Consider the following 17,162-nt stretch of genomic DNA (forward strand, 5'->3'; position numbering starts at 1 on the left):
CTATATGCTCAACATTTCTTGAGTCAACTAGTGGACCCAAATGAAGAAAGGTTTGGAACCTACAAGGAGAAGAGACTAAAACTACATCAATAGTTCAAGAAACTGGTCATTCAAAAGAAGATTGGAAAGATGTTGAATATTTTGCAGAAAGCATAGGGATAACCAAGGAAGCTATCAAAAAAGCCATAGAGGAGAATATCCTTTTTGAGGAGTAGACTGTTAAGGTGGAAGCTACTAAGCCTAAGCCAAGACAAACTGGGAGCACAACCCCGTCCTTTAGTCCTACTAAGCTAGCAAGCTAGCCTAAACCATCAGTCAAGTCATTCGGTGGAGTAGAGAGGAAAAGAAAGAAAGTTAGATTTGTGACTACGGATGAAGAAGAATGATGCCGGAGCATCCAGGAGGGCAAATGAACAAAGGAGGACACCGAGGACTAAGGAGAGTGATATGAAATCACTAGAGGTCAATTGGAATGTTTTGAAGCCTATAATGGCCTATTGTAATGTTGAATTCAATAAATTATGTAAAAATCCTAAAGGTCCTGATAAAGGCCTAAGGACCAAAATGCAATGTAATAGGATGATGGAGTCTAGATAGGTTGGATAGGAGTTTATTGTGATTTAATGATCTTATTATGTCAAAATAAGTTGAATGGGATAGGTTTTAGTTGATTAAAAGTATTAGAAATAAAGTTGAAAATTCAAATTTTGAATTTCAACAACTAGTTCCAGTTTTGGTGGGAAATAAGTTTTAGAGTTGTTTTGACATTTTAATCACTTGGATTAGTTGGAGATTGGTTGGAGTTGGTTGGGGAAGATCTTATAAAGTCTCTAAAGTAATTTTTGTGTGGTTGGATGATGCTGGTACGGACTTGTACGGACTGTCTCAGAAAATTAATTAAAAAAACTCTTTATTTGCTGTCAAATCCTTGTTTTTTCATGCTTTCTTTGCATTGAAAGGCTAAGGGATCAACATTGCTGTACATTGGGGGTTTATTGGTTATTCATTTGATGTATTGAGTGCATTTTTGAAGTCTTGAAAGTATCATATTTTTATTTATTGCTGACTGTCCCAGAAAAGACAGTGATTTTTTCACTAATTTGTGAATTTCCAAGCATGTAAGGATCCATCCTATGAATGTACAGGTCTGATTCTCATAGGATGGATGCCAAATAACATTTACAATAGTTTAATAACCCATGATTGACAGGAAGGAGTGAAGAGTGCAGGTGTACACCATGAAAGTTGCATGAAAGTTGAAGAAAAGTGACTGGAAATGAGTGAAAATGAAGGCTAGAGTGTAGCAGCAGAGAATCTAATTGAACAAGGGGGGTATTTTATGCATTTAAGTGTCTAGACACACCATTTTAAAGGTTTTTGAACTTTGGTTGAGCCTTGGAAGTGATTGGAAGTGATATTTCTAGAAAGCCCTAGGGAAAAGGGTGATTTAGTGAGGTTTTTGGTGTTTGGGTATCTAGGAGTGCAACCAAGACCTAAGACCTGAAAAATACTTGGTTTGGGAACATAATAAGAGACTTTAAAAAAGGGTTTAATCTGGTGTTAAGATTTGTTGGTACTTCCTTTGTAAAGTGGGTGGTTTTTAAGGCTAAAAAGGGGCACATTTGAGGACAGCAAAGGGTCCGTCCAAAACAACCTATATTGATTTTCTGATATGTTTTGTAACATCCAAATGGGTGTCTAAATATGTAATTTTTTTGTCAAGTGTTTTGGGATGATTTGGAGAAAAGTTGAAAATACCCGATTTGGAGGCTACAAGGAATAGAGCCTAGAAGAGCAAGTTTGGTTTATGAGTTTGAGTCTGAGTTTGGGGGTGTGTAGAACCTTGTCTTATGGTGTTTGGGATGTGTTAAGACCAATAGAGGTGTTGGAACAAACCATTTTGATGTTATCCTTGGTTGGGTGTGTTGAGTTGAGTTTGGTTTTGAATCACCTAGCATGTAGAGGATCCTTTGATGTGTCTCCTTGAGTTGATTTAATCCTTAGGGAGAGTTCCAGAGTTGATCTCTCTGCATCAAAGAAACTAAATCAGATGAAGCTGCCAAGGAGGTTAAGACAAAAGGAGTCAAAGCCACCAAATTCACTAAGGGAAAACCATCTGATGGTGTGAAAACTGGTAAGAAATCTAAGTCATCCAAACTTGATGAATCTTTAAAACAAGGAAAAATATAAGTTAAAGCACCTATATCTTTAAGTGAGATTGTCAATGAGACTATGAAGAATGGAAACTTAAAGCCATTATCTGAATGGTATGATAATTTTGATGAATCCAGCAAGAGAACCCTAAAGGGAGCAATTGTAGAATATATGAATGTATATAGTAAAGCTTTGATGAGATATTGACAACAATTCTGAATAGCATATATGAAATTTTAGATGCAAGAAGACTAACGTGTACTAAAGAAGAAGAAAGGCTAAAAGAGTATGTTTTGGTAGAGCTATGTCTGATGATAGATAAGGTAGAGATAGCTTTAATTCTTCAGGTAGCTAAACTTGAAATCCAAAGTAAGACTAGATTTAATAATATTATGATTGGTAAAATTGATAAAGTTGCAAAAGAGACTAAGATAATTTTGTGAAAAGTTTTGTTGAAGATCCAGTATGAAGTTGCCCCTGAGAGAACTCAGGACAATCCGAAAGATGAGGAAACTAAAGATAATAATATGGTAAATGCTCCAGAAGTTAATGTTCTAGATGAACTATCACTTGAACCAATGTAGGATACATCTATTTTGGAAGTACCAGTTGTCAATTTAAGTGTTGTAAGTGTTATGACATATCAGAAATGGTTAAAGTTTAGGATACTACAAGAAATAAGGGTGAAAAGGATGCAAGGTAAAAAGATGTGGATATGGATAAGATTGAAAATACGACTAATGAAGATAACCCTCCTTCAGTATCGAAGCAGAAAGCATATACAGAGAAGGTGGAGGTTGAAGTTGAAGGAGAATCCAAAGCAAGAGACATTGCAGTGGCAAAAAAGGGGAAACGGGTAATAGATGGCCCTAAATTCATTAAAGGACCAATCAATCTTGCCTCCTTGTCTCACATCCAAAAGCTTCAACTTGCATCATTCACTTAGGAAAAGGCCAGTGAAGATCTTTTAAAACCTCATACCGAGGATAGTTTGTTGTTAACTATGGTATTTGACATTTTGGAGAATCCCATGCCATCATTTTAGAAAGACCCATCTGATACCCCAATCAGTCAATTAAAAAGTTTAATTAATTTTATAAATACATATTTTGAATCTTTTGAGAAATCTACCATGGAGAAAGCTCCAAATGAGTTTAATGCCAAAAGGCTCCACAATTTGAAGAAAATGATCACAAAAGACAGAGCCACATTATGTGACTGTGTAAAGAGCATGCAGGATGCAATGACCATAGGTGGAAACTTGTATAAATCATGCTTATCCCTGCACAAGATCACTACAGATATTGAGAAGAAGTCTCAAGAGTACAAGGACCAATTGGAAAGATTATCTCAATCAGTTGGTCCTTTCAAATTCATTGAGCCATCCTGAAAATCAAGCAATTTCACTTCTTGAAAAGATTCAAAGTTTGAGCTATGATCAGGAAAGGTTAATTGGCAGAGTTGGAGAACTTAGGAGCCATATTGTCCCTAAGTTAGATATAATGATAAATGCTCTTCAAGATAATTAGAATTCTCTCATGATGGATGCTCTGGATGATCTGAAGATAGCAGAAGCGCAGTCTTATCTTCTTAGTGGGTTTATAACAATTTTTGAGAATCTGCAAAAGGGTTGGGATAGTCACTTAGACTCTCTAAACAATCTCTACGTAGATATTTTCAAGTTTTTGTGAATTTGTTTGTACATACATGTATATAGTATTTTTGGCTTCAATTCTTGATTTCCCAGACTCTACCTTTGCCATTAATGTCAAAGGGTGAAAATAGATGAGTGAAAATGTTGATCTTAGGGGGATTTCTTTGATAATTTGTTTCTTTGGGATCTGGTGATTATATTTTTGGTTGTAGTTTATTGTATTTTGGTTTGGGTCTAACACTTAGTCATGTTTCACTAAGTATTGCCATCAATGCCAAAGGGGGAGATTGTTGGAAAGAGACATTGCATGTACGTTGAGATGTTGTCATTGATAGCAACTCATATCAAACTCGGCATCAACAGTTCATGTTTTCATCATTCTGAAAGATTGATCAAGTATTTGTGTGATCCGGTGAGAAGAATAGTGTATCTAACAGAATGTATAGTGTTTTGGTTGGCAGATTATTTTGGTTGACTACTAAATTTCTTTGCGGGTCTAGAAGATGTGATGTAGATATGCAATTTACCTTATTCCAGGTTTGTGGTCTTTGGTGTTAAGTTTTATGTTGGTTGGTAAGGTCCGGTAGATCGGTTTTTGGTAAAGAAAGTGGTTATCAGTGGTAATGTGTGGAACGCATTATGTGAATCTTGTGGATCGATTTTGGTGATTTTTTGTGTGTTTGAGGTTTATGAGATGATATATAGAAGTATGTGAACATTTTTTTTTGGTCCACATGGTTTGTTGGAATCGGATTGAGTCGACTTGTGTACACGTTTCATCTTTTGTGATGTGTTCTTAAAGCAGACTTGGTGGCAATCTAAATTAGTGATGTGGATATATAAGACGTTTATTTGAACATTTTTGATATCGATGGTTATGTGTGAATCATGTATGAGTGATTGTGTGCAATTTCACGTCTGCATGTTGAAGATTTGAGCTCCAATATGATGAAGAATATCAAAACAGAGAAGCTCTACAAAGTTGAGTAAGATACAGTGTTTTATGCTTAACTAAAACTATTCTAGGCATTTGTAGATGCTATTTCATAGTTTATTTTCATGTATTTTACCTATTTAACTCTTTTGTAAGATAGTGTGCCTTTCGGGTTGCAGCCCTTATTGTAAACTTTGAGAAGTGAGATCTAGGCAGTGTTCTTGAATGCATGTGCATTCCCCTTATGTAATATTCTTATACTTTTAACAAAGTATATTAATATTGTGGGTTTGAATCCCACCATGGGTTTTCTCTTAACTGGGTTTTCACATAAATATCTTGGTGGTATGATGTTGATGATCTTTTCTTTATGTTTTTGCACTTTAATTTCCCTCATATGCATTAAGTGGTTTAAAGGACATATTGACAAAGTTAAGAGTTGCATACCACTGGTTCAGCCCCCCTCTCAATGTTTCTTGATTTCAACAGTGGGTAATACTCTTGATTGATAGGGTAAAAATAATATGGGGTTATTAAACATAAAAAATAAATAGGTGTGTTAGGTACCTATTAAACATGAGGTATTCAATTATTATAGATTTACTTCATTTAATGGGGTTACAATAAATAGCATACATTTTATAGGAAATTCAATTAAATTAATAGCATTTATTATTATTGTTAGAGTAACCTTTTATTAGTTAATAAATATTTATTTAATTATTAGTCTATTATACTCTATGCTTAAGCTAAACTTAGGAATCTTATAATTCTTTAGGGTTTTCACCTTTAGGGTTTCGAGTATGCTTTTATAAGGATTCTCTCTTTGTAATTTCATAACAACTGTAATTATTGAATTATATTCTTGTTGCACAATCAATATGACTCCTCTTTTCTGGATCTCTGAATTCTGTCCTCCATAGCTTTTTTGCTTCTCTCCTTCTGTGACAAGTTTGCATGTAGGTGATTTTTTGGAGCTGTAGAGTTGATTTTTCCTCAACTCCAATATGTTATCAAAGCTCCAGATCTGCATGCCCTTGTTCTTTTCATGAGAGATTTTGGGCCTTGTTCTTAATATCTATGTATTCTGGGGTTTGTGCAGTTGTTTTTTACATTTTGGGGGATAGCTGATTTTTTTGTACATTTTGGTGTCAAAAGGACCTCTTAGTTGGATTCAAAAGGCTGATTCCATGAATTTTGATATATAATTTGTCTATTTTCAGTGACAGGGGCATCTGGGGCATGCTTTTTTATTGGCACATATTTTGAGGCATGAAAATCCGTACGGTTGCCCCTGTAAATGCATCATAAAATTTTCATCAAAAAAACCCTCTTTATGCCCTAAAAGAGGGGGTTTATTTTCTTTTGGCCATAACTTGGGCATACGGACTCGTTTTTTGACAAATCTTATATCGTCGAAAATCTCTTTTGAGCTCTATCCAGATTGGTAGGTTTGAACTTTTGATTTTTCTTTTTTGATATTTTTTTTGTTGTCAAAGACAAAGGTTCCTTTTTGCACTCTGAGAGACATAACTTGAGCATCCGAACTCCATTTTTTTAAAACTTTATACCGTTCAAAATTTTGTTTTGTGTTCTTTCCATTCATATGAGTTTTATTTCCAGATTCTACTCCAGGTATATTTTATTTGGTTTTTTTCTTTTCAACACTCTGGTGAATATCTTGGATGTTTCATGTCTTGGGATCTCTTTCTTTGAGTAGGATGTCTCGTCCTTAGTTGTTCTTTCTATTTCCAGTCTTTTGTCTCTTCTGATCATTGTAGCATTTTATTTATGCAAACACACTGAGATAAAGTGCCATCATGCATTGTATACTTGGAATCTTGCACATCTTGTGCCTTATTGTGCATGCACTACTTATAAAGTGCCATGGGTGGGTTGATGTTTGCCTTTGTTTTCCATCTACCTATGTCACGTGAGTGTTCCTTCCATGACATTAGCCTCATGATGTGTGTCAAGTGAGTGTTCCTTCAATGACACTATGTACTTTCTCTGCACCTTCAATGTTCCTAGTTCTTCATCATACAGTTCTTGTTGGTTGTTCTTTTCAGTGTACCCATCCCTCTTCCTTTTCAGCATTATGGGGAGGTTTGTCTTGTTGTTCTAATGCTTCCTTGGTTCGATTGATTAGCTCTTCAGGCTTTGGTGTTTCATGCCATTTGTATCTTCGAGTTCAGTTGTTTGCCTTTGTTTTCCAATTGATTCGAGTAGTGCCATTTGAGGGCACTCATGTAGATTACAGTCTTCTCTACCTGGTCATGTTCTATTTTAGTGGAGGTTCTTCAGATTAGCAGTTACTCTTCAACAGTATTTGTAGCTATTTCATGCTTCAGTGGTGTTCTTCATTCTCTCTTTTTTGTTCCTATCTTCTAGAACACTCTTGTTTGGAGGCTTCTTATTCCTTCACTTGATCTTTCATCTCTTCTTGGAGAGGAGTTTTGTTCCCACAGGGTTTTCTCCTTTTTCTCCACTTTACAAAGATTTTATTGTACTTGGGTACCTCATCAAGCCTAGTTGTTGGGACCCATTGTTGCTTTCCTGCATTTTTTAAATGTTTTTTTAGTCCTTAGTTGTTTTTTAGCTACTCCCTAAGTTCATCTTAAGGGGGGGTGTTAGTGTAATCTTTTATTAGCTAATAATTATTTATTTAATTATTAGTCTATTATACTCTATGCTTAGGATAAACTTAGGAATCTTATAATTCTTTAGGGTTTTCACCTTTAGGGTTCCGAGTATCCTTTTATAAGGATTCTCTCTTTGTAATTTCATAACAACTATAATTATTGAATTGCATTCTTGTTGCACAATCAATATGACTCCTCTTTTTTGGATCTTTGAATTCTCGCCTCCATAACTTTTTTGCTTCTCTCCTTTTGTGACAGGTTTGCATGCAGGTTAGCTTTGGTAGTTGTAGAGTTGATTTTTCCTCAACTCCAATAAGTATTGTATGACTGCACATACTACATAATTTATTTATTAACTTCATGATGGACTTGTAAAGCACTGAGAGGGGGGATGAATCAGTGACACCAAAAACCAAACTAGTTTAAACACTAACCGGTAGATGAACTTAACAAAGCTTTTAAACACAATGCATGTAATCCAAAATCATATAACAAAATCCACAAAAAGTAAAGCATCCACCATAACACAAGTGTTTATACGAGGAAAATCCAAATAGGTAAAAACCACAGTGAGATGGAACTCACAAGTTAACTATCAGCAGTAATAGATAACTAGTTGGTTAAGGTCTACAAAGTGCTCTGCTAGGAGTGAATCTTGTTAGAAATCCCAAAGCTTGATTAGAAGCTAATACCCTAATAAGAGTAGTACCCTATTAGGAGTAACCTTGCTAGAGGATTTAAGAATCCAAACTAATGGATCACCTTGTTAGAGGATTTAAACATTGAAGCTTGTTAGAGCTTACTTGATTAAGGGATTTGATTCTATTGTAATGGTTAGAAAACAACAAGAATGGTTTGATCTATTCTAAGTAGCACAATACTTGCTTCATCAGATCCTTTTAAGTACATTCAACACTGTTCTTCAACACACTCTTCATCTTAACATTTATTGCTCTTCAACAAAAACTTTCACTCTTCATGCATACCATCATTAACATAACATCTCTTCTCAAATGATTCACTAAGATGTCTTTGAATAGATATTCAAATCTTATGTCGATCTAAGGAAATCAAAAGACAATTTCCTAGGTGCAGTGTATCTAGACAAGTGATCATAACTCATCACAAAAATTATCCCCAAGTAGTCGGTGTTGGTAACCCATCACAAAAATAACCAAATACCGGTTGGAACAATCAATGCCGGTTTGAATAAAACATATGAACCATTGTCCTTGAATCTTCACTTGATCTCCATCTTGATCTTCATCTTGATGTCGACTTATTATAACCATAGGTTGTCTCTTATGCACATACCGGTTGACACAAAGTACTGGTTAGGGGTTAACCACAAGGTATACCGGTTGATAGTGTAAACAATTGAAGTTACACTGGTAGTCAATATAATCATATGTGTGTGAGAGTATTTCATCAATGACAACAAATGATGAATACATTACAATCATCATCAAGCTAACAATCTCCCCCTTTGGCATTGATGGCGACACTTAAAAAAAATTTACAGTAATACCGCTAAGTGTGCATACACAACAAATTTACACATATGCTCATACTCCCCCTTAATGCATGCATATTTATATAAAATTTTCAAAAACACACATACATATTTCTACTCCCCCTTTGACAACAATGCCAAATTGAAAAGATAAAATATATACATATATAGAAAATTTGTATCAAAGTGTTCAGCATATATAACAATAACTTAAAAAAGAGTTCATCCATTAGCTAATCTCATAAAAATAGCATTGAAGCTCTTCTTCATCTGTGACAAAGTGTTTTCCCATGATTGCAGTATGTTTGCAGTATACTCGAATGCAGACGTCAGCTGGGAATAGAATTCTTCCATTGAGTCCAATATGCAAATTTCAAAAGTTGCAAGAATAGCTTCTGCATTTGAGTAGGCTCTTTGAAGAATGTCTACTTGTGATGTGAGAAGACTTTTGAGTTCTTTGAGACATGAAGTCTCTTTGCCTTCTCATTATCATAGTTGTCTAGTCTGTTATGCAAATCATCTACAGACTTGCTAAAGGCATGTATGGAATCCTAGAGTGGGACATATGCCTTGCATATCCTTTCCATTTCTTGCTCTATTTCAACTTGACTTTTTGAAATGTTAGAATAAAAGAAAGTAACACTGGAGGTAGAAGCAAGATAATTTCTTCCTGTTTAGATAGCTTTACTCAACAAACTTTAATTATGAGATAGAGTCAGTTTGCTACTATCAATATCCTTTGCTATTTTATCTCCATATTTCTTCTTGTGGCTCTTTTCGGCATACAGTTGAGCAGCATCTTCTAGTGACTTGATTTGATCAGATGCATCTGCAACTAACTGACCAAGTTTGCTAATGGGTGTAGAAAGATGTGCTATAGATGTTTCCAGTAGTAGACCAGACAAAATTTTTACTGCAGTCTGAATTGTCTCTGCTTCAACCCTTTTCTCTTTTAGTATTTTCTTATGTGCCCTAGATTGCATAACACTAGCAATCTTCATCATTTCTAATGTGCTCAGAGTGTTCATATCAATTGGTCCTAAGATGCTTAGAGAATCATCATAATCATCTTCAAGTCGTTTCTGCTTTGTCAGTTCAGGGGATACAACCTTAATGATAGCTTTCTCTGTATTCTTCTTTGTTTCCTATTGTGTGACAACAGTTTCAGTAGGCTCCTTAATTTCTTGAATGACCTGTGGAGATTGGGGTTTCTCCATTTGTTCTATTGCTGGTGAATTTTCCACTTTTAGTTGAGTAGCCATTTGCTCAACTAGTGTAACAAGTACATTAGTGATTGTTGGGGGCTCCATATCTGGTGCAGTGTTGTCTCCAAATAGGTCCACTATTTTCTGAACATCATCATCAACAAGAATAATGGAATCATCCTTCTTCTTGAGAGGATAGGCCTCATCAGGTTGAATAATCCCCTCTTCATCCATTTCTGGTCTATTAACATCATCATATATCTCTTCTGTATCCTTATTCTTAGAATAATGGATGAGTTCTTCCATCTTTTTGATTCCACAGCCTATCTGACGTGTCTCAATTTCAACAATTGCCCTTTTACCATTAAGAAGCTTCAATCTTCTTTCTTTAAAAGAAAAATGTTCTTTGTACTATTCAACTAAAGCACTAATTCCATCCATAGATAAATTGGGAAAATATTGTACAAATATTTCATCAATAATTTATTTTTCCAGTTTTATAGCATCCTCCCATTTATCTAAAAAAACATTATACAAAGAGATTGAAATAACCTTTTCCAAGTCATGTGGAAATCTATTGTAATGACACAAATGAGTGATTACCTATTGAATCACTTTCTCTTTCTCATCTTCAATGAAGGAATCAAAATATTCTTTGACATTGTCAAATGTATTCCTCCCTAGTGTCTTCAGTGTTCTTTCAAAATGGGTATCCGGGTTGTAAGCAGCTATATCAATAGGTGTAGTTTCCTTTGGCACTACCTTTACCTTCTTGGATATTTTGTCTATTGCTTTTTATTTCTTTGGTTCTTCATCAGAATCTATTCCCTCAGACTCTAGATGCAAAATTAATTTACTGCCTCTCTTCTTTGTCTCCTTCTTAGTATGTACTTTGGGTTCTGGTTCCTTTTTGGTTAGGACACTCCTAGTAACCCTAGTACTCTTTGTTGTTGGAGATGCTTCACCAGACTTTTTATTCTTTCCTCTTGTAATTTTAACAAGTGTAGTACTAGTTTGTTCAGGTGCCTCTTGGACTGCTACAATATCCAATTTTGCCTACTTCTTGTCTATAGGTGATGCTAATAGGGTATTAGCATAACCAACCAGTAGATCATGGTTAACCTCATAACTCATGTCTTCCATTTCTTCTTCTCTTGGCTCAATTGCTTGCATTAAGAAAAAGTCAGTGGTAACGGTGAAGATTATATCCTTCTCAAAGTGTTTTACCACATCTTCTGGTAGCCTCATTCTCATACTCATCTTCTTTTGGAAGTCATTGAAATACCTATTCAGGGCAGCATGGAAAGTATTATTTATAGCCTTGATGTTGTTCTTGATTTGAGTTGAAACCGGTGAGTCCTTTGACCACTCGATGTCTCTAATCCTTGGTAAAAAGTTATGAAAGTAAAAGAATAGACCAACTAATAGCTGACCATACTTGAATTTCAGACTGCTATCCTTCTTGATAGATTGCAAATTCAAAAACAATTGTCTCCTAATAGCTTCACAAAGATCATAGTCTGCATTATCAGCAATCATTTTGTGAGCTATGTGAACTGCTGCAAATGGAACACTATTAAGTCTACTGGAGTAAAATACTCGGTAGCCTATCACTATTGTTGCTAATTTTACTACAGGGTCCTTAATGTTGTTAATGGAAAAATCACACCCATCAGATGTAGAACTGGTTAAACCAAAGACAATATCCTTTAAAATTTTCCTTAGCTCAGATACTTCACCAGTTGAGAAATACCCAGTCACAGCCTGAATGGCTTCCTTTGTAATTGTGTGAGTCCTTTCTAAGTACATGTTTTCTCCATGAACTCTACTCAAAATTATTCTGATATGTGCTTCTTCGAAATCATCAAGAAAATAAGAGGCATTATGAAAACCCTTTTCGAAAATCCTAGCATATTGTGTCTTAATCTTGTCATTCTTATCATAAAGTGATTTCAACTATGAGTAGATGTATAGAGACCCTAAGTCTTCTAACTTGTAGTCAATATAACTGGACAAATCACCTTTGACCAAAACTCCACTCGAAACTTGTGATAATGCATTATATGACACAATCTTATCTACCTTTTGAGCTTCCATAGGCTCAAAAGTGATCATCAACCTCTCTACAAAATTTGAAGTAGATGTCATTCTAGATGAACAAGATTAGAAGTGGTATGTTCAAAGAAATACCTTGTTTCACGCACGTTTCCTCATTTACTGATTGAAATGCCCAAGTGCACACCAGTTCAACCTTCTGCAACCCTCAAGTCAACTTAATTTCACAAATCACGAAATAATTTAGCTATTAACAACAAGAACAATCTTACTCAGCTTTGCAATTCAATTCAAATTTCTTTCTCGAATGTGTTAGGGTAAAAAATGATAAAGTAAAAGTCACTTTTATCATTTTTACCTACTACGATAAATGCTCGCCCGTTAGGGTTACAAACCCTAATTTCATTGCTCAAGTGGAAAAACGGTTGATAACATTTTAACAAAAGTTACCAAAATTTCATGTTTCAAAATTATTTTGCCACTCATTTTTCACAAGGGGTCCGGAGATGTTTTACTGTTAAGCTCCCCTTAGCCATATTAAAAAGGTTTAAGTCATCGGTGCAGGGTTCTCTTCATTGGGTGAAGGAACTGTTTCTTCTCCAAGTGAGTCATCACTTTTCTTCTTCCAAATCCAATTCATATCCTCTCTGGTTTCTTCAATATCATCTTTCTGCTTTCCTTTCTGATCCTTAGAAGAGTTGACCAATTTGCTATTTCTGGATCTATAGAATTTTTTTAAGTGCCTCAGTTTGTTATAGTGGTAACAAGACATACCAAATGATCTCCAAGGTCTTGCATTTCCTCTTCCTGTTCTTTTTTTGTAGTTCATAGCCGCATGACCAAAGTTATTATAGATGGTGCAAATAGCATTTGTTACCTTTTCCATCTCAAATGGACTAAACAGGTTGTCGTAGGATCTTTGCCAGTTTAGGTTTACCTAGCTATCAAAGCTCCTTATCCAGTCACCATTTGGTCTTGGATGTATGTGTGGTATAGGATTGTTTGTTCCATATATGCACTCAACAAATCTATGTCCATACATTCCACATGTGAAGAAATGACCTTCAATCTTCTTGGACACATACCTAGCATTAGTATTGTAACTTGCATTTTTGTTAGGTTTGTCTCTACAAACATTTGTAGTGTGACCAGGTTTATGGCAATCAAAGTAGATAGGTTTAAAGACCTTCATATCGGTAGTCTTATTGATCTTAGGAGCAGATTTGATCTTAGGATTGTTGCTCTTTGTACCGGAGGATTCACCTTTTTCAGTTGTATGAAAACCAAGTCCAAAGACATCACCGTTCATTCTTTGTGATTGAATTTGTTCTTATAGCATGGTAGAACTCTTGATGAATTTCTCCAATTTCTCGTTGGCTTCAATAAGCTATTTTGTGAGATCTTCATTATGCTTTGATAGGTTCTCTTTCAGAGATGATCCAAGTTCAAGATCTAGCTTTAGGTTCTCCTTTTCTTATCTTTCAGCAATCAAATGCTCATGCATAGTGGCATTTTCCCATTTGATGTTTGTAATCTCTTGATCTCTTTCCTTGATAAGATCTTCAACAGCTCTTCTGGCTTCCAGTTCCTGACTCATGCAGATAGTGAGACCTTCTAGCTCTCTCCTCAGATTCAGTTTCTCACTATTTAACTTTTTAGATTCCTCTACTAAAGCATCAATATTGGCTTCATCTGAAGAACTATTATCAGATATCTCTAATAGTTGTTTAGTTAGCTCTCTCCTTTTGACTTGAGAAGCTTTCAGTTTGACCCTTAGGTTTTCAAGCTCATTTTTGCTAGCTTCTAGCTCTCTAGCCATCTCAAAGTAGCTCATGTCCACCATGGTGGTTTCAAGGCTCCCTTCTAAGTAGTTAGGCTTCAAAGAAGATAGGCTTTAATACCAATTTATGGACTTGAAAAGAATTGAGAGGGGGGGCTGAATCAGTGACACCAAAAACCAAACTACTTTAAACACTAACCGGTAGATGAACTTAACAAATCTTTTAAGCACAATGCATGTAATCCAAAATGATATAACATAATCCACAAAAAGTAAAGCATCCACCATAACACAAGTGTTTATACGTGGAAAACCCAAATGGGTAAAAATCATAGTGAGATAGAACTCACAAGTTAACTATCTGCAGTAATAGATAACTAACTAGTTAAGGTCTACAAAGTGCTCTTCTAGGAGTGAATCTTGTTAGAGATCACAAAGATTGATTAGAAGCTTATACCCTATTAAGAGTAGCACCCTATTAGGAGTAACCTCGTTGGAGGATTTAAGAATCCAAACTAATGGATCACCTTGTTAGATCTTACCTGGTTAAGGGATTTGATTACGTTGTAATGGTTAGAAAACAACAAGAATGGTTTGATCTACTCTGAGTAGCAGAATACTTGCTTGATCAGATCCTTCTAAGTACATTCAACACTTCTCTTCAACACACTCTTCATCTTAACACTTATCGCTCTTCAACAAAAAAATTTCACTCTTCATGCATACCATCATTAACATACATATCTTCTCAAATGATTCACTAAGTTGTCTTTAAATAGACATTCAAATCTTATGTCGGTCCAAGGAAATCAAAACATAATTTCCTAGGTGTAGTGTATCTAGACAAGTGATCATAACTCATCACAAAATTACCACCAAGTAGTCGGTGTTGGTAACTCATCACCAAAATAACCAAATACTGGTTGGAATGATCAATACCGGTTTGAATAAAACATATGAACCGTTGTCCTTGTATCTTTGCTTGATCTCCATCTTGATCTTCATCTTGATGCCGACTTAGTATAACCATAGGTTGTCTCTTATGCACATACCAGTTGACACAAAGTACTCATTAGGGATTAACCACAAGGTATACCGGTTGATAGTGTAAACAATTGAAGTTACACCAGTAGTCAATATAATCATATGTGTGTGTGAGAGTGTTTCATAAATGGCAACAAGTGATGAATAAATTATAATCACCATCAAGCCAACACTTCAAACCTTTATGGGGTTTGATAATTCTATGATAACATAACCTTAGAACCAAATGAATTTTCAAGTTTCATGAAGGTTTAACTTAGCTAAGATGTGTGGTATAAGGTTTACATAGTTTATGGTATGTTTTTTTTGTTTGAGGTTACTATAAAAAAATTATTTTAAGTTTCAAGGTTTATGTCCAAGATGTGAAATAATGACCTAAATCATAATATTAAATTTAGGTATTTTAATGTTTTAATTTTAGACTTTAATATATCTGAATTTATCTTGGGTAATGTGGGATCTTCTCCATTATTTGGGATTTATTAAGTAATAGTATTTATTATCATAATATTTATGAATCTAAATTATTCGCAAAAGCATATGCATATGTGTATTTGAATTTGTACAATTTGTGAAGTGAATGAAGGAATAAATTCAAGTTGTATGATAAAAATATTCAATGAAGAGAAAAATGTTCCACTACTAAGAACAATGAGGAATGAAAAGAAGTTATTTTAGTATATTATACTCTAGAATTTAAAAAATTTGGTACGTTTATTAAATTCAAGTTTCACAAGTGGAAAATCAAATAAATTTAGAAGACATGGAAGTCAAAAAAAAAATTATATTTTTTAATTGTGAATTCAAATGTGTCAAAGGGGATATATGATTTCATTTCAATTTAATTTAAAATGTGAATGTTTAGGATAATTTGAAAGCAAAAGGGAAATAGTCAATCTTTTTAATATTAAAAAAGTGAAAAGCTAATATGTAAGGGGGTTGAAGGATGAAGATGTGTTGGAATCAAGGAACACTAAGAGGGGGGTGAATCAGTGTTCTACCGGTTAACAAATTTTCTGATTTAACTTTAAACCATTGGAAGTACAAGCATGAAATTGAAATGAAAAAACACAAAATAACCAACCACAAACTCATAACACCAAGATTTTTACCAAATGGGAAAACCACGGTGGGATTTGAACCCACAATATTATTCTACTATGGCCAGTAGCAAAACAATATTAAAAAGGGGGATGCACTTGCATTCAGGCACACTACCTAGAGCTTATTGCTCAATACAAAAATAAAGCTACAACTCCAGAGGAAGGAACACTACTTTACAACTATTTACAAAAGATTACAATAAGAAATGAACTGGTAAATAGCATCTGATTATGCTAGGAATCAGTTCCAGTTAAGTGCAAATGATCTGTTATCACTAATCTGCTTGCTGCTTTGTTCTACTTGGTGAGTCAACTGAGATAAAAATGTGCAAGTAAAATTATGCTCAAATGATACAGAAAGGTTTTCCACATCATCATCATATCAAAAAATCATTAACCAAATCGGTCTTATATATTTGCATACACTAAAATCAACTTACTTCATGTCGGCTTCATGAAATAGGAAAATATGAAATGTGTAGCTGCAAGTTTGCTTCAATCCTTATCAAAACTTTGCACCAAACCTAAAACACATGATCGCACACTTCCTATAGGTCTTTCCAATCACCTCAAACACATTACCAATCACCGAAATCACCAGAATTAACTAAGAGAATCTGGATACATGCTACATTAACAAATATGAAGAATAACCTTCTTTGCTATTCTACGAGATATTAAATCTTCAATCACATTCTAGAATTAATATTGGAGGGTTAATTAGCATGATTATTATCTCCAAATTCTTTACCAATCAATCATGATCACCGAACACAAAATCTACATCATCGAAAGTGAGATCAACCTTAGGAACTCTAAATAGAGTGTTACCGGGTAGACTGATTATAGAAGACATACTCCAGATCACCGGTTAACCAGATCTTCATACCAGATCAAGACAAATAACCGAGTTGCCATCAATGAAAACTCCTAAGAATTTGCATGTATCGAGTATCACCAATCTTCAATGAAGAATCAAATTCCAACAATCTCCCCCTTTGGCATTGATGGCAACACAGGTGAAAATGTCATAAAACTGCAAAACCATCAAAAAATATTTGACTCCCCCTGAACTGCA

The sequence above is a fragment of the Cryptomeria japonica genome, chromosome 10, assembly GCF_030272615.1.
Source record: "Cryptomeria japonica chromosome 10, Sugi_1.0, whole genome shotgun sequence".
Classification (NCBI taxonomy): domain Eukaryota; kingdom Viridiplantae; phylum Streptophyta; class Pinopsida; order Cupressales; family Cupressaceae; genus Cryptomeria; species Cryptomeria japonica.